Source organism: Netta rufina (genome assembly GCF_964035555.1).
Source record: "Netta rufina genome assembly, chromosome: 4".
Taxonomy (NCBI): domain Eukaryota; kingdom Metazoa; phylum Chordata; class Aves; order Anseriformes; family Anatidae; genus Netta; species Netta rufina.
This window is the reverse complement of record NC_140127.1, coordinates 2,483,483-2,503,572: the sequence shown is the minus strand read 5'-3', so window position 1 is coordinate 2,503,572 and position 20,090 is coordinate 2,483,483.

The following is a 20,090-nucleotide window of genomic DNA, read 5'->3' as shown; positions in this document are numbered from 1 at the left end:
TAGTTATTTGGCATTGACATCTCATTTCTTTGTTCAGGTTTCTGTGTTCTGAATTGTCCTCTTGTAAATTGTAGCCTTTTACCAATAAAATAAAATAAAATAAAATAAAATAAAATAAAATAAAATAAAATAAAATAAAATAAAATAAAATAAAATAAAATAAATAAGGATGACACTTTAATTGATGAAACACAAGTTAATCTAAGTTATTGATTATAATACCTTCTTGCATAAAATGTTGTTAAAGGAAGAAATTAGATCCAAGTACACTGGGAGAACAGTAAATAGAGGAGCGTACATATAGAAGATGAGTGACTGGAAGTATCTACAGTCTCTGGACAAATGTATAAACTTATTGGAAGCAGTTGTTAAAATACTTGCAGAACTTTAATCTTAAAAACTGTCATCAAAATACTTTTATAACCCCAGGTATCAGATGAATTTTTCTAGGATGATTTTTGAGAATGATTTGTAGACATCTATACACAAAAAATATGTATTTCATTATTTTATCATTATGTGAACAATTAACATGCACATGAAAACTTCTTCAGTGTAGCAGGTCAGAATTTGCAATGTCAGATGTTTTCAGCTATACAGCTATATGATCTGCATTAAAACACTTTTTTCCTGTGTACTTATATGCAAGATAATGATCCTCAGATTTATTGTTGAGTGCTAAAACATTAATGAACGCTCATCTCAAACATCAAAACGTGGTTTTGAAGTTGGGTCTTTTGGTGCCACCTGCTGGTATAAATTGTTTGGTAGGGACAGAATACAGTAAAGGTTGCTATTAACAGATGGTTTATTTGGCTGTCTTCATCTCATGTTTTCAGCAGTGGCTTAGGTCACAGTTGAATAGGGGTGATAAAATGTTGAATTATAGTAAATTATTGCAAAAAATATACTTAAATTAAGCAAATAATCCTTGTTACCTAATAGACAGGAAAAGGTTCTTTTTGACTTATGACTATAAACAAATGGAATGTAATAAAATTATATTAAATGTTATTATAGACTGGGTTTTTCCAGTGCCTTTAAATAATTCTTACATTTCTGGCACGAAATCATAAAATTAAAATTGCATTTATTTCAGCATTTTGTTGTTTGAATTATTATAATCTTCATAAGCATCGTTAACACAGAATCACAGAATCACAGAATTTCTAGGTTGGAAGAGACCTCAACACAATTCTACCCTCTGCTTCAATCCATTCAAATGGCCAGTTTTTTATTTCGTTTCCTTTTTTTTTTTTTTTTTTTTTTTTTTTTTTTTTCCCCCCATTCCAGATATGATTAAAATGTTATGGATGAAACTTGATGGATATTACTGGTTATTGTTAAATTTCCATTGACTTCAGTGGGGGTTGTTGTTGCTTTGTCTGCACCTTTTACATAAGTGAAAATTATTCTAGGCTGCAGTAAATATCCACTTCCTGATGAAGCACCTAGGTGCCGTGCCACTTGGTTTATTCTTGAATTTGTTAAAACAACAAAATGGAAAGGTCATGGGCAACCGGTATCCTGTGAGATGATCTGTTTCTTTGATATCAAGGGAGGAATGAACAAATTGACTTGTTGGCTGTGGACTCTTGAAGTTCTCAGCTGGGGTAAAGCAGACATGGAAGTGAGCACCATATCCAGTTGGATCTGGGGAACAGATGGTGTATCACCTTGAAGTGCTTACCCTCTCCATCACTTTCTGAATCATCAAGTTGTACTTTCTGCATCGAATTTAGTTGTGCAGTGGATCTGGTATTCCCTTCAAAAAAGTATAAAACACATTTTGAGGTAAGGAAGTCAGCAGAATAGATTAGTAGCTGATGTAATTTAAGAAAATGTCACTGAGACTTGCATTAATTTATACCAGCAGAGAATATTGCTTGACATTATGATAGACTTTGAAGCAGCCTGTGGGTTCCTGCTATATCAGGGCTAACTTTTTCAAAGACAAGAACTGGGATGAAAATTTTCATTATTCTCACTAAAGTAGGACTAAAGGATCATGAGGGACAGATCTTTGAAGGCATCATTTCTTACAAGTAGGGCTTTAAATATAAACTTTAAGATATAAGTTTATTCAGCAAATGTTTATGGGAAGAAAAAATAGTATAAATTTGGGATGTAAATCTGTCATTCTGCCTTGCGATTTTATAGTCTATTAATTGCTACTTTGTCACTGGTTGACTTCAAGCTTAGAAACATTAAGTATGTGTTTTGGTGGTCAGGTAGTTCTACTCTGAATTCTTCATTATAGAGGAAAAAAGAAGTCAAACCTTATCAGTCAGTGATAGATCTGATTTTTAATTGGAATTTGGCTTTTTTTTATTAAAAAAAAAAAAAAAAACTTTGAAAATACAATGAGTGTAGTTTATTGCTTTCTAGTGGAGGCTTACTTTGCATATGAGGAAAAGTGATCAGTTTAGGGTTGCTGGGGCACAGGCTGCTGCGGTGTGTTTTCTGATCAATGCTGGTATGAGCAGGAGCAATCAGCAAGCATGCAGAGAACAGTCAGAACAAGCTTGTGTCTGCTTGCAGTTTAGGTGGTCTTCCAGGGCATATAAAAAGAGTAGGTAAACATCTTTTCTTTGTCTGTCAACCTTTTAGATAGGATAGGAGGACTGTAAAGAGGTGAAGAATGTTGATTTTTGGCGTGCTCTGTGAGAATGATGGGGGGTGATGTACGAAATTGTTTTGGAAAAAATATAACTTTGTCCTAGTATTATATAAATTTCAGTACTTCAGAAAAAGAAATTATCTATATTTACACTAATTTATACATTCAGCTTTCTCCAGGAGCTGCAGTACTTGGCTGGTTTTTGTTTGGTTTTGATCAGAAATATCACATCTGTTTAAAGGATTGTTTGTGCACAAATGCCTGACCAAATCAAGTAGTATCTGTGCATTGTTCTGGAGAAAATCATTAAAGAAATTTCTTAACTCTTTGGACTAAAGACTATAGGTAAAATACTTGCAAACTAAGTTTCTGCAATTTCAAATTTGAATGTACACAGGAAAACCTTTGTATTCCAGGCCAGCATTTGGTTTAATTCAGGGCTAACACTTGTTGGTCTACTACTGGTGTGATTAAGTAGTTTATAAGGATTCTTAAGGCTGTCTAATTGAGTCACTTCTGCATTCAGAAAAGAGCTTTTTGCCAACAGCTGTATATCAACAGCTTTTTAATTTTAATCATGGGTTGTCCCAGCAATGAGAGCAAGCTTGCAGCATCCTGGTGATAGTGCAGATGAGGTGTTGATACAGGATGTAGATGTTAGCCTTCCCCAAACCCTGTGTGTTGCCAAAGGCATGTTCTGCTGGGTGTTCCTGAGATGTTCAACAAAGAAATGTGTTATTCCAGGAAAAATGAAACAAAGCAAAAAAGGGCCTTTCTGGCAAGGAAACAAATTGTTTCTATGCTTCTTCAGAGTATCGCAACAACAAAAATGGTGGGAGATCATCTGGTATTTCTTTTGATCTTACATTCCAAAACCAGTTTATGTTGTTTTGCAGAGGATTTTATGTTGTTATTGTTAAAAGTAACCAGAAGGTCTGTTAAATGCATGCCTTTAATCTGTAGAGTACTTCCATTTCCTAGCACCATGATTTGGATTTCTTTGTAATGACCATATCTGACTGAAGAAATTATGTTCTGACTGTCTCATTTCTTCTTTGCTGGTGTTTTGTCACCCACTGTGTGACAAACATGGAAAATAGGATTTATCTTACTTCTGTACCATAATTCTGGAATTAATCTTTACATTTCAACTGTGCTTCAATGACACTGATGAAATAGGATCTGTTCTTGCATTATCTTGATGATTAATGCTTATTGTAGGAAATCTGGATGCAACTTAATGTTAAAAGTGCCAATAGTTTCCAGACTGCAATTATAGGGAATAGTTTGGATCATTGTATTTTATATGAGGTCACTGGTAGTTACTGCAACTAATATATGCCCATATGTTTCTGTTATTTTAACCTATTCATTGTTGCATCCAACAATGCAATTGATGTCTCAAAGGAAATTTTACGCTTTAGCAAGTCGTATTAATTATTGGGGATATTATTTGTATTATAATAACACCCAGCTGTCTACATTGAAAACTGGAACCATTTATAAAAGACATTATGCACACATGGAAAAAATACTATTACTCCCTGTTGTTTTTTTCAGTGGCGCAATTATTAGAGCTCTATGTTAGAATCATTTTTAGAAGTGCGGTGTAGGCACTGGAGAGAAGTTTTCTCAGAGCTGTGGTTTTGAACCACTCTGCACTTGACTGCTGTTGATGATCTGCCCAGGCGTCTTGCCGATGGACTTGAACTGGCAGCAGCAAATGCTCCTGGCTGGATCTGTGATTAATAGTACTGTGAGCCCAGCACTAAAAATAATTGCAACAGTTTGCTTCTGTCCAGCCCTGTGGACCCAAAGTCCTCCATTACAGTGTTAGCAGCTGGTCAGGAAATAACCTCTAACTCTGTGAGGAATCAAACAGTTCAGACCAAAGGTTTTGCTGTTCCTTTGATGGTAATGAATACTGTAGCTTCTTTGCTAAAGTCATTTTTCTCATTGTTTTGAATACATCTTAAAAAGTTATGTGATTCAAAAAAAACGCAAACAAAACTGGAGCAAATAAGTACATTCCTTTGGTTCTCTTTACATCCATTTTCACTGTTGCAGTTAATTATGAAAATAATTCAGTTGAGAAATAAACCACTTAAAAAAATTCCATGTATTTTAACTTAATGGCTTATTTTAGCTAGGTAGGCATATTATATTGAAAATAGTCTTCTCACCAAATGAAATCTGTTCTTTAAAAGAAATATGTAATTTGTTACAATTGGTAGCATTTCATACTTTGAAATTTAAGTAATTTTGGAATAAGAACAATAATGGTATTGGCTTATAAGATTTCTGATTTGTAGAATAGTTTAAGATATTTTTTAGAAAGTAAAGACTTAGGTTTAAACAAATCATACTTTGAGGAGTGTGGTAGAAAATAATTACAATTATTTTTGTTGTTGTTGTTGTTAATAGACAGAGCTGGGTTATAGAGAATTCTGAGCATCCCATAGGAACAAGTCATGAATTCATGTCTCCAGGTCCATTTTTTGTCCATATTTAAGATGAGAAGCAATGAGTAGCCTTACTCACCAAATAACAAATTTTGTATTTTTAAAAAGAAACAATGAAAAATATTTTTCATAAACATTTGTTAATAGAAACAGGTACTTAAGAAAATAAGCATCTGTTTTGCATAGAACAGCTTGAAGTTCTGGAAGTGTGCAAAGGATACAAAGCATGCAAATAAATTAAGGTCAGGATGATGCATTAATGTATTTGGAAGAAAGAAAGAAAACAGCTAGAAATTTTCTTTAGTGATCATATTAAGGAAGATGATATTCACACAAGGAATCCCATTTTCCAAAGTGAGCCCAACTGATTTCATGACTCAGTTTTTGGTGGATAAAAGTTGTCTAATCCCCCAGGAAGGGGAATTCTCAGCAAGGGATAAGAAAAAAAGAGATAAATGGAACTGAGGAATTTAATATTTTAGAGACATTCTCTCTTTTTAGCTTCTACTCTATGCCTTTTCATTTTTTAGTCTCTTGGTTTTGAAAGTCTAGGGCTCATGACATTTATCCTTCCAGGAATATCCCAGGACAGCAAACCAGTCTAAAATACATCATCTTGTGTTTGTGTATACTCAGTCTCCTAAAACCTGTTTAGTACAGTTACTAAAAGAATATTAAATTATTTAATTATCTGATGGTAATTAGTGCTGTTTACAGAATCATGTGAATAGCAGTCTGTTGACTGGAATGGTGTATTTGCAGATAATTATGATGTATTTTTATGTTTCCAAATTTTGTTTGCCTATCGTAGTGTAACTAAAATATCAGTGTAATAAAGTGAAAAAGTATTTTGGAAGGCAATTGTGTAAGATCCATGTTTTTTTGAGAACTAGATATAACTGATCTAGTTACAACCATTGAAATGCAGGTTACCAGGCTGCAAGTTTAGTGAGTAACCAAAAGAATTATTGTTTCTTGTTTAATGTCATCCCTGCTAGGAATATATGTTTTAATTCAATATTTTATTTGAATAGTAGTACATGAGAAGAGGAAACATTTAATTGCTACAGAGAGGCATCAATCACTCAAGTTTTAGAGAAAAAAGTCACATGTATATATATGTATGAACAGGATTTTTCATCTGGGTCTCTTTAGTTTTCAATCTGGGGTTCCTAAAGACTGATTTCTGGCTTCCAAAATGTTTGTATACAGATTTCAGTGGTACTGTTTTTAATTGTCAGCATCCTATAGAAAATCAAGATATTGCCAATTAATTTGTTATGCAGTCCACAGGCTGATATTCCACTCAGCAGTTGGTCCAGGAAAAAGTTACCTACCAGTAACAAAAGATCCTACCAGTTGAACTACAAATGAAAACAAAACAAAATAACAACAACAATAAAACAGTAGGAACAAAAGTCTGTTGCAGACTGTTGCTGAAATGTCTGAGGACAAATTTGTGGATGACAACTTGCAAATTTTATTGTAATTCAGGGAAGAAAAATGTTCTATGGAAGCCCTATAAGATGAGGTCCTTGATTTTTGTTTACACATAGTGAAAAAGACCTATTTAGAGTTGTATTAGTATTTATAAGGATAGAATGGTAAGGGCTAAAACAGTCTTTACTCTTAAGGAGCAACTGGAAAGGAGCATGCCTAGTTTAGGGCATGAAAATGTTTGCAGGCATTAGGGAGAAAAGGACAGTCCAGAAGATGATAATGAAGAATATCTGAAGCCTGGTAGAGATGAGGGTATCAGTGGCTTGGCAGGACCTATGAATTTCAGCAGTGACTGATGTACTCTTAAGAAGTGATAAGAGCCTACAGTGTGTGGGTTATTCTTCAGATCAATGCCCTATTCATGGCTAGGAAAATAGAGCTGAAACTGGCTGAGAAGGCAAAATATGATTCTAATAGCAGCTCACACTGGAATGGGAGCCGTGGGATCGATTTCTTCTGTGGTTGTTCGTCTCTTGTAACCTGGGGTAAATCACTTAGCAGAATTTATCATGTACTGATCCAGCCATGAAGCAGATGTTTTACTTCCCTGCTTCACAGCACGTCGTAAAGATGAAAACATTTGATTGGTTATGGATGGTATGATGATAAGGGCTACATAAATTCCTGAGATAAAGATGTTCAGGGCAGGACTCTAGCTTTGCTGGAGTCCAAAATACCAGAATCTGAGGAGTTGCAATGGTGATTTCATTTGGTGGTAACGAGCTGCATACATCTACTAATTATTTGAAGAAGATACATTGAATGAATGGAAATTAGGAAATAATATATTCTGTGCTCTAAAATAACATGGCTTTTAAGGAAGACTTTCATTGAAGTCCTGATTCCTCAGAATGAAAGTAAGGGCTGGTTGAATGCTTGGCACAGTCAATGCCTATGGGACGAAGCTGTTCTAAGTTTTCTAAAGCATCATACACAAAATGCAATCCAGATCTGTTACCACATCTATAATATGGAATGAAAAAATCAATAATCTCACAGTCCTGGAAGCCAGATACTCAGAGTACATGATATATTTGCTATTGCAGTGCAGCATGTGGATATACCTGGCATCACTTCCTCAAAGACATCCCATATGTGTGCAGTCTGTAAGTTGTTTGCAAAAAACTTTACTGATTCACCCAAATACATAATCAGATCAGAAAAATAATACAGAAGTTATTTAAGAATAATGTAGTTTTTTATTATTTTTTATTTCTGGGTATAGAATGTCTTAAAATCAAAGTAACTTTTTTTTTTTTTTTTTTTTTTTTCCCTGACAGATGAGAAAGCATTCAAGCTAAGTACCTGGATGTTACAGCCAAGGGAAATTATGCTTGATATTTTCCTTTGCTTATGAACAGGGATATGTGAACAACGGGTTCATATTTAACATTATTGGAATCTGATGAAAGTAACCTAGGCTTGGTCCCATAACATGGAAGAAAACATGTTTGTGACAAGTTGAAAGAGGAGGGAAACAACTCTGTCTGCACTCTGGAAAGTAATAGGATGCGGCCTGAAATCAACTATGCTTTTAGAACCAACACAAATCCAGAGGTAGGATCTAGACACAAATGGTCTTGTCTTATGGGCATTCTAAATTAAGTTGGTCTCCTGTGATTCCAGTAGAATTGAGGTTAGTATCCATGATGAAAGTGCAAGGAAATGCTTTCAAAAACCTGCTCTTAAGGGGAGAGCAGTGAATGGACCTGCTGCAGGCAGGCTGAAGGTTTTAGTTTATTCTCATGAACCACTATGATGGTACCATGTGCTAAGGGGATACATGATGGAGATAATTAGGAAAAAGATTTGGAAATCGTGGCCCAGTCTTAAACATTTTATTTCTCAAAGAGAAAAGTTGATTTGAAAACAAAATTATGTTATTATTGCATGAAAAATGATTTTTTTAATTCTTTAGTTAGCTTATTCATTACTAGCAATATGTCCTCTTCCTGTGGATTATGACTATGGCTTAAAAAAAAATCATTAAAAACAAACAAACAAACAAAAACACACACACACATAAAAAAGTCTCTTCTACTCTCTTCTAAAGCTTTCCTTGACATTAATTTGTAATCCTGGTGTTGAGAAAGCCTTTTCCAGCACAGATTCAGTCTCTGAAAGGATTTGCAAGTTAGGGAAGTGTTAAAGCATTACTTTCTGCAACCAGTGAGCCTTTGGCCACCAGAAATGCGATGCAGGTTGCTGCAGAGTTCTCTCGAAGGGTCTGGCTCTCAGTTTCATTTCAATACCACTCTGTCTGGGTGGTATTGGTTCCCACTTACTATATCTCATGTAACTTAGGTATAGGTATTAATTCAATTACATGAGTGTCTTGGGAGCCCATTAGAGGCTTTTTGTCCCCTGCTGTCAGAATGAGAAGGTTTTGTTTTTGGAAAGTAGCATTTTTGAAGTTGCATATATGCAGGCAGTTAAATCATAGCAAAGACTATACAGTAAATGTGCATCCATGTAATACTGAAGATTGCAAAGATAAGTTCAAACGACTTTAACCATTGTTGCAAACCAAACTCACGAGAGGTGTAAAGGTTTTTCTTTTGCCTACATCAGTTAAGTGAGGCACAGACTTAATAGGTGCTACCATGAGGTATTAAAAGAAAAAATAAAGGACATTCATTTGAAAGTGAACTTACTGTATTCTTAACAGTGTTAAAATTCTAAGAAAAGCTAATGGAACCACAATCACGAGCATACAAGAAAGTAATATTTGAACTCCTGAACACAGGGACAGGACTGTGCACTATGGTCTGGCATTTACTCTTCTCTAAAGTTTTTGAAGTCTGTCTTTTGACAGAGTTTTCAACAACTTAAAACACAGTCTAAAATTTTTTATTTTGTTATTTATTTATTTTTTAAGCCATGATATGATAGTGTTTCTGCTCATATTGTCTGCCTTTTCTGTTTTGAAGATTTCTATTTAGGGATTACGTGCTCTTTCGATTAGGGACCTACTTTATTGTGCAGCAGGGAAATGTGTTTTAAGATTCGTACATGACCCAGTGGTGACTAGGTTAAAACCAAAAGGAATTATAATGACACTTTACAAAATTAAATATATATTCTGGTATACAGATGAAAGGAGTGACACATGACACATACAGAAAAGGATGTGAAATATTTGATAGCACCAGCTGAAATGGGAAAATAAAGATGGATGATGTTGCCATTAAGTCAAATTTTGTTGAACCATACACAAGTTTCGGTTAAATTGTAAATGCTTGGGCATAATCAAATATATATATTTATATTTATTTAACCTTTATTTTATTTAACCTTTTTGCATGTCTGAGCCATCATGGGGGAAAAAATGAACACGATATTGAAAATAATTAAATGTGAGCCTCAGCTCGTGGTTTCAGTGAAGCATGTGCATTCACTGCAGTTTTGGACCCAAAGTTTCTAAAATTGATATCTGAACATCCAGAGATGTTACTCTGCTCAGAAGCATTTGGAGTATGTTCTGCTTTAGCCTCCAAACGAACATCCTAGCAGCTGGGACACTTGCCACATTTCATCTCTACCACATTTTTAACAGACCTAATGTACATATTAATGTTTTTTCTTGTACATCATTGTCTTGTAATTTTAATGGTTCCCAGTGTCTTAGAGAAAGCATGCTTTGGGCACCATTCTCAGATTATTTTCTCACTAGGCTTAGAAAAAATAAAATCCAGTCTCTTTTATCCATTCTATCACCTTTGGACATTTGGACACATATACTCAATTTTCTGTTTAATCAGCCAGTCCCATTTTCTTTAATCTTGATTTTTCTTTAAATGGACTGCATCATGAGCAGACTGTCTGAATTACCCAGGATGTTTCAGTTACAAATTTTGATAAAAGCTGTGATAATTCAGTTATGCTTCAATCCCAAGGTGCATGATTTTATATATAGAAACATACAGGTTCTTTTACCATACTCTACTTTTTAGGGGCTTCTACTTATACCTCTTGCAGCAGAATCTGAACACCTGTCTGGTGGTCTTGTGTATGAGAATTTAGGGGTGGCCCTAGAGAGAAGAGAAAGCAATAATCAAGGCCTGGGTAAGGATATGCAAAGTACTTCTAAGTAAACTTTCAGCTGGAAAAGCAAATGATGTGCTTCAGAACAAGTGAAGGAGTTAGAAATGTGCAAATATATTGGGAATGTGACTAGGATAATATGGATATTATCTGAATAAAAATCTGCTGTTTTGACTAATAACTTCCTTTATGAAAGACAGCAAGTAGGTGCAGCTGCCCTGTTGGTGTCCTTGCACTGAAGTTCTTTTGGGGACCAAGAAAATTATTTCTCTGCATGATAGAATTAGAGCAGTGTTCACAAAACATGGCGTATGACCTTATTATTCAATGAAGAATAAATCCTGATTAGATTATTTTTGCTAGCATTGCACTTTTCAAACTGAAATAGATGTACAATGTGAATAACAGTATGCAGACTGCGGGCTTGTAGTTCTGCTCTGAGAGGATGAAGAATGAAGAATTTTGCATTTGTTTTAACTTGTGAAGTCATATATTTACCACAATTCTTTTATTTTTTTTTTGTTTTATTTATTTATTTATTTATGTATTTATTCTCGTTTTTCTTTTTTTCTCTTTCTCTTTCTCATTCTCATTCTCTTTCTCTTTCAAGGGAAAGTTTTGGCAGATTAAAAGTCTAGAAGAAAAGTTTAAATCCTTATTTTAGAAGTTCCTGGGCTATTAACGTACTCTTTTCTATTTACATGCATAGGTGTTCTGCCTTGGAAGCAGTAGGTAAAATGACTTGTTAGTGAACAGCATTTTGTTTTCTTGTCCTCAACAAAAAGTAAATTTTCAAATGTTCTTTCAGGTTGTTTTAAAGAACATGGCTTGTTCCAAAACTGATACGATACTTTTATTACAAATTTAGAACTTCTCAGGAAAATATGTCTTGGATATCTTCAACCTATGTAGTGTTCCTAAACACACAGTATTTTTAACTAAGTCCCTGTATTACTATGTATTTGCCTGTGGAGGTTGCCCAGGATCACTTTAATTTTAAGTTACTTCTTCCACTGAGATCCAAAGCTAGATAATGTGTATTTTGCCATATCCACAAGCTGTTCTTGGGGGACACATCCCTACCAAACAGCTGTCACATAGAGTACATAAGGTGTGCTTAAGCGAACCAGAGAGGGATTGGGAAGAAATGGTTTTGTTGTTGTTAATGGCATTTACTGATGAGTGAGGAGATGATTGGAGATGACTGGTTAGCTAGCCTCTATCTATAACTGATATAATTTCAAACATGATGTATAATTTCATGTCTGATGTGAATATGCAGCATTTCTAAATTCAGAAAATATTTACAGTTACTATAGCAATTTTAGTCTAGAGCAGTTAACTAATGTAAGCAGTTTACATGCTTATGCAAATGCCTAAAAGTGAAAAAGTAAGTGTGTAAAAAAAAAAAAAAAAGGTATTTTATGGAAGCAATGAAGTTTCACAAAATGTTCCTTTCAGCTTTTCAGGATGCTAGTAGTGAGTGATATATCTTTACTTCTTCCTCCAGAAATGAACAAGGAGACGTGTAAAACCACCCATTCCCTGACTGTAATTGATATTTTGTAACCACATACTGTAGAATAAGACTTATCGTTACGGGAGTACTAATCACTGTCAATCAGTAATACTAATCAGTAATGACTTTCCATAAATCTCACTAAGAGCAATCGTACCGCTCTAGCTTGGGACCTGTTATAAAAATTGCCTGGGCTATCTAATCTCTGTGCTAGACAGAGCTGAAAATGCTGGCTCAAATTAGTTTGTGATAGAAGTAAATATCTCCATTTTGACGTGCCTGAGCTCAAAAAGATCTCCTTTAGCAGAAAATTGGATAAAAGCTTAGTATGTCTTAATCCCAAGTTTGAGATTTCATTTAAAAGTTTATAAGGAGAATTTCTATATTTGTATTTAATTTTATCTAAAGCTGCAGGAGCTCTGTCACCAAAGAACTACACTTCACCTTCTCTCTCTGTGTTCTTTTTCTAAGGAAGATCTCAAACTTGACCCCGACTTTCCAAAAAAGTCCAGGTTGGGCCTTTTCAATTTATCTGTTGTGTTGATTTTGTATTGGCTGCGGACCCTGAGTGGAAAAGAGCCCATCAAGTTATCTGTTGCAGGTATGATTTGGTGCCACTCTGTGATTCTTGCAGATGTATATGCTCATATGCTTTACCCATACTATTTTTAAGTGATTGAAATGATGAAGCTTCCATATTTTCCCTTAGAAAACTATTTTTTTTAATACTGTGTTTAATTTTTTCCTTTAACCCATCTTCATGCCATTGCTGTAGTTCATGACCATCATTTCCTTGACAATTTTTTTCTCTTTATACACTTTACATCTTTCTGAACATCATTATTATTCTTGCTGTTTGTTGCATTTATCAATCCTGTGTATATTTCATAAACTCTCATAAAGCTCCAACATGCTATTTATATGTTATTGTTTGAAGACTTCCAAGCCAGCTGATACCTTTCTAGGACTGGGATGTTGAGAACAATATGTAGAGAGGCAATCTACCTGTAAGTACGTCTGATATGAAATAACAACACCTCAAAATTGAAAACTTGTGGCATTCTATGACTTATTTCTTTCTTTGTTTTTAAAACACCTCTCTTTAAACATTGTTTGTTTGTTTGCTTGTTTAAATTATTATTTGTATTTATTTATTTTTTGGTGTTGATAATTTAAGTACATTTCTGTTTCGTATTTCTTTCTCTGTCATCCTCATACAGGTTGTCTCTGAATATCCATTTGTATTTTTAGCACAGGATTTTTAAAAGGGTGTGTACTTAAGAACTGACTAACAACATTCCTCTTCCCAGTCGGGTATTCCAGTAGCTTGAAACCAACTACGCATCCTTTGTGAGACAGTGGGATAAGGGTAGAAAATAGGGCATGCTTTCTTAGTAGGCTGCATTTTTGTAACAATAGTTTTAACACCTATGCTTACAAGAACTTCTAGAGAATAATAATTTTAAAGAATATCAATATTTACCATGTCATGAAGAGGTTCTTCCTTCACCTGCCTAATAAAACCCATTCCAACTGGCTTTTTTATTATTGTATGGAGTACTTTGGCACTATCAGCACTCTTCCAGACTTTCTAGAAATGGCACAGAGCTTAGTAATCCCAAATTGGAATTCAATTTACTAAAATAAAAATCAAAGGATAAAATTTCAAAAAAAACTCACCAGCGTTGCATCAGAGGTTCAAACCTCACCAGGGCTCCATCACAGAGAGAGCATATTGTTGTCTACTATCCTCATTGAAAAATCCAACAGTAATTAGCACATCTGTATTTACAGTGATTGAAACACATCCTGAATCACAAATAAAATGAAATATTTAAATTTGGCATTTTTTGGTGCTATTTAAGATGCTGTAACTTGACTTCAGACTAAATTGTAAACAAAGAATCACAGAAAAAAAAAAAAAAAGAAAAAAAAAGAAGAAGAAGAAGAAAAAAAAACTTTTAATGTAGTTTTGAGTGCTTTCTTCCCAAGTTTCAGTTACCTGTGTAATTTTCTTTTCTCCAGAGGAATGTGGTATTAAACCCTTTATTTTTGTCTCCTTGAGACCTATTACTGATTTTTACTGAGCCTTGGGAAAATAAAAATTCAGTCTATTAGACTCCTAAATTTACGCTCATAAATTTTCACTGTTACTTCCTTTCCTGTTTTTGGTAAGTAACCACTTTCGCATTTTGTCTTCCTAACCTTTTGTTCTGTGAGTTTTCTGAGCAAATTCTAAAGCATCCTTGGTGTTGACATGTGGAGATATATCTGTCTTTAAAAAGTACCTTTAAACATTTATCATCAGTTTCCTGTAATTGCAATTTATGACCAAAATTTTGCTTTTGCTGTCTTGTAACTAAAGCTGGTTGGGAATGTTTTCTTACTTTGTTCCTGTTGAAAATATTAATTGACACTTGTTAGATATTTTTTCATGGAAACTAAAAATGCAGAGAAGCCACTTTCCTGCTACATGCATGCACATAGTTCAATTACCCATGATTTGCATCTGGATAAATCTAGCACTTCAGGTGGCTATGCAACACTAGATTATTTAAAAGGAATTCCTTGTACATGTATGATATATAGATTACACATTATATATGACACTTCTATATGATAGAAGTGTCAGTACATTTCTGCCTTCTTGTTTTCAACTGAAATTTTTGTTTGAATACAAATTATTTTTGTATTCAGAAGAATATTTAATATATGAAGTTTGTAGTCATCAAATGTTTGAGCTTTAATAAGGTATCTTTATTGGCTCCCATTGTTAACCTTTTTGGCATTTTAAGACATTAAATACAGTTTGTAGGAGATGTACAAATTATATAATCTTAAAGTCTATTACAGATAAACTTCTCTTTCAGTAAATGTGAACTTTTGAAAGCTAAACTCTTATAGGTGTTTATTTGTCATGAGTATGTGAAATAAATTGAGGCAGGCCTTACAAAATAACTTCTCTGGGGGAAAAAGAAAATTAAACTATTAGAAACTATATTTACGCATTGAGTAAGGATTGTGTAATTGAAATTGTATTGTTGGCCTGTGGTTATAACATCCAATAAGACTGCTCTCTAGGTCTTTTAGATGTCATATACATGCCTGATCACTTATTCTTTTGTTGAGCTGTGATTTCAACAATTCTTCTTCTTGTTAAGAGGCCCACAGTTAAGCAGTGAGATAATTTGTATCAACAGAGACTTCTGGAAAGACTAATATGTCATCAGTGTAATATCTAACCTATTCAGGAGATTTAGTTGAAATAAACTGTTTTTTTTACATCAGGTAGATGTACCAGGGAAGCTCATGGAGCAGATCCTCCTGAGAGTCATCACGCAGCACTTGCAGGGCAAGCAGGCGATCAGGCCCAGTCAGCATGGCTTTATGAAAGGCAGGTCCTGCTTGACGAACCTGATCTCCTTCTATGACAAAGCGACGCGCTGGGTGGACGAGGGAAAGACTGTGGATGTGGTCTACCTTGACTTCAGCAAGGCTTTTGACACCGTCTCCCACAGCATTCTCCTCAAGAAACTGGCTGCTCTTGGCTTGGACTGGCGCACGCTTCGTTGGGTTAGAAACTGGCTGGATAGCTGGGCCCAAAGAGTCGTGGTAAATGGAGTCAAGTCCAGTTGGAGGCCAGTCACTAGTGGCGTCCCCCAGGGCTCGGTGCTGGGGCCGGTCCTCTTTAATATCTTCATTGATGATCTGGATGAGGGCATCGAGTGCACCCTTAGTAAGTTCGCAGATGACACCAAGTTAGGTGCGTGTGTTGATCTGCTCAAGGGTAGGAAGGCTCTGCAGGAGGATCTGGATAGGCTGTACTGATGGGCTGAGGTCAACTGCATGAAGTTCAACAAGGCCAACTGCCGGGTCCTGCACCTGGGGCGCAATAACCCCAAGCAGAGCTACAGGCTGGGAGAGGAATGGTTGGAGAGCTGTCAGGCAGAGAAGGACCTGGGAGTGATGGTGGATAGTCGGCTGAATATGAGCCAGCAGTGTGCTCAGGTGGCCAAGAAGGCCAAGAGCATCCTGGCTTGTATCAGAAATAGTGTGACCAGCAGGGCTAGGGAGGTGATCGTCCCCCTGTACTTGGCTCTGGTGAGGCCGCATCTCGAGTACTGTGTTCAGTTCTGGGCCCCTCGCTACAAGAAGGACATCGAGGTGCTTGAGCGGGTGCAGAGAAGGGCGACGAAGCTGGTGAGTGGTCTGGAGAACAAGTCTTACGAGGAGCAGCTGAGGGAGCTGGGATTGTTCAGCTTGGAGAAGAGGAGGCTCAGGGGCAACCTTATCGCTCTCTATAGGTACCTCAAAGGAGGCTGTAGTGAGGTGGGGGTTGGTCTGTTCTCCCACGTGCCTGGTGACAGGATGAGGGGGAATGGGCTTAAGTTGCGCCAAGGGAGTTTTAGGTTAGTTGTTAGGAAGAACTTCTTTACTGAAAGGGTTGTTAGGCATTGGAACAGGCTGCCCAGGGAAGTGGTGGAGTCACCATCCCTGGAAGTCTTTAAAAGACGTTTAGACGTAGAGCTTAGGGATATGGTTTAGTGGGGGATTGTTAGCGTTAGGTAGAGGTTGGACTCGATGATCTTGAGGTCTCTTCCAACCTAGAAATTCTGTGATTCTGTGATAGACAAGTTGTTCCATCCAGCTAATTAAAACAGTTAAAATGGGAAGATAAAATAAGACATTCTATGTCTTTTCCTCTTTAAATTTTCTACCTAGATAGAGTTCAACTAATGTCACCTATGGTACATCTATTACTTTATCTTGTCTAAATCAACGCTATTTAATAGACTTAAATGTCAGTGGTTTATAATCTTAGAAAAAAAGGTTTCCCTAAACGAATGTAATGGAAATTTTCTCTTTGCTGACATTATGATGGCAAAATTGATTCATGTCATACCAAAAAAAAAACAAAACCCTAAACATAAGCAGTTAAACATGAATTTCAGGGTCCTGCTCTGTGAGTGGTGTTAAAACTATAAATGAACTATTGCAAAAGGGAAACCTAATCTAATATACCTATTCGATTAGTGCCTCAGGCCTAAGGTGAATTTTCAGAGCAATACAATCATGAGTTTTATGACCCTACACTTCATAACAAGATTAGAAATAGTCTATTTGTTACTGTCCATAAATTGAGAAAGGTTGCAAGATCGGTGTGCAGCTACTCTCATATTTGACCTACAGAAAATACTGTGGTTTTGACAGAAGAATACTGAAGACCCTGATTTGATTTATACATACTTTGTTTATTGAGAAGCTATTGAGAAGGGTAAGTATTGTTAATACATGTAGTGATGCAGTAGTAGTGTTGCTGTGGGTTTTGTTTTCTAAACCTGTAATAGAGGGAACTTTTGTGGAGAATGATAGAAGGTTTTATTAGGTAAGGTTGGAGACAAATTTTGGGTTTCAGAGCTTTCCATCTGGTTTACCCAAAAGCAACCAAATAACATGAATTAAAAATAGATAGTGCCTTTTAAATGAATTATGCTAAACAGACCACCTGAAAGAAAGGTTTCTGGTCTATGTGGTTCCAGATTGGCAAATAGCTAGGAGTTGAGCAAAAAGATGTGAGGTATGATACAGTCATTTGAATAAATATGCAAGCATGAAGTTATCAAGGGCTGGCAATTGTGTGAAAATGGAACAGTCTATTTACTTTGATTGTATGTTTTGTTGAGAATAAGATGTGAAAATGGCTGATGGTTAACCACAATATAATCTAACAATACCTTTTAAAGCTGTACAATATTTTCTTTTTATAGGCTTTTTCTTCCTGGCAGGTGAAAAGGAATGATCTAAAATTATTTTCTTTGACTCCCAGCAGCTCCCTTATCTGTACCATGAACTTGCTTTTGAATTCTGATAAATCTCTTAAACTTTGAAATTTTTTACCTCTGGTAAAAATCTATTTTGCTGACTGTTTAGGGAAATGGCTTTAGCTACTGTCCTTTCATAATCCCTGACTTCAAATACTACCCATTCTTCTGCTTCCTGAGAGCAGTATCTATCCTACTAACAGCAAGGAGCTAATAACATTTTGGGAATAGCTACCATCTTTGCAGTGTTGGTAATTGTAATCCAATTAATCTTTCCTGTTTGTTTCTTTCTCTGCTCAATGTAACAAGATTTTCCTTTTGCATGTGTATGCATGCTCAAATAGTGTGGTCTCTTCAGATGGTCTAAAATTTTACCTAATAATTGGTTTAGACCTCTAATTTTAGCTGTTTTTATTGAAATTCTCTGGAACTCCTGAGCTGGTGCATATGTGAAGCTTCAGCTGAGGTTTTTAGTCCTGCTAGTTCTTGCATGTTTTTCAGGTAATGTAAGAGGGAACTTCTGATATAGAAAGGAGGGAGTATAGTTGCATGCACACACATAAAAGAAGGTAAAATATAGCTGTTTTGTTTTTGTAAACCATTTTGAAAACTCATGATTTCTTGAGCACAATGAGTAAACAGAGCTTGGTGAAAAATACAGGCATTTTGTATTCCTACAAAATATTTTCCCACAAATTATTTTCCTACAAATACCTAAGAAACTGAGTAGTTTGCACAATTCTCCATATGCAGATGCTTTTACTTCTTAAATTTACTTCTTTCTACTTCTTAGCTTGATGCTAATAATTAAATATGAGGTAAATAAGTTCTATTTCAAGAGTCACTGGATTGTCGTTTTATCTTCATGTGTTCATGTGGTTACTGCAGCTCAATCAGAATGTATTTCCATTGTTTCCAAGAAATACATTCCTCTGCTCCCTCAATGCTTTCTCAGAATGAGAGAAATTTATCTGGAAAATAAGGAGCTAAGATATGGAGAGATTGGTGTGTGCTATAAAATGCAGCATCCTCAAGTCTGCAAATAATGTTGTGACTAGGAAGTACAGGAAAAGGATTAGGTTTAGATTTGAAAATAATCATAGATGCTATGACACTTCATACACTGTAGTGCTCATAACAAACACTTTTCTTGATTGCTGTGAACCACCGTCTCCATGGAAAAATAGAATATTTAACTCAGTGGGATATATGCCTTAATAAAACTAAAACATAAATGTCTTATTACACACTTTACTAGGTACATAATTTTCATTCTAATTCTGAACCTACAAGATTACTAGATAAAACAGTTTATTAAAGCATCTTGACTACTGTGCAAGTGCACCAATATAAAATGGTAGAGATATTGTCTGTTCTTAATAGCTAATATTGAAGTGCTCAGATTGCATGTACAGGAGTTAAGCTATTGTGAATGTTCTTTTAGGGGTTCATACATAAATAATTGATTTTTACTTAAGAATAAACATCCTTTAATATAAAAATAATTGAGAGTTCCACTTCTGAAATCCTATATGGCAAAGGCAACCCAAAATGTCTTGCCTGTGTGTTAAATATCACTTCTCTTAAGAGATGTAGGCTATAGCAAGGAAGGAAATTTTACCAAAAAAAAAAAAAAAAATCAGAAGGAAATGAAACAGGCTTATAAATATGAAGCTCCACAGGAAGATATTAATATAGTGGTTAGTAAAAGCAGGCAGAAGTGTTCGAGATTAAACAATGCATTTATTTATTTATTTATTTTTAAGTTTCTGGCAACGTTTTTGTTAAAATAAAGTTGGGGGAAAGAAAGGGAGTGGATGTACAGGGCTCTTTCCCCAATGTCCTGTTTTCATTCAGGAAGAACAGGAAGCTGAAATAAGTCTCCCACATCTCAAATGCATACTTCAGTCATCTATTTGCTGCTTGATGCCTTCAGTTGCTTTCACTCTGTCCTTTCCACAGAAATGGCTCCCTGTACCTATCTCCCTAAATGGATCCCTAAACCTATAAGGTTTTTCTGATTTTTTAAGATTTTGTTAGATGGGCATGTTCTTGCAAAGATATTTGATTTTTAGTGGAGCAGGACTAAATTTGTCAGTTCAGACCAATTGTGAATACATTGC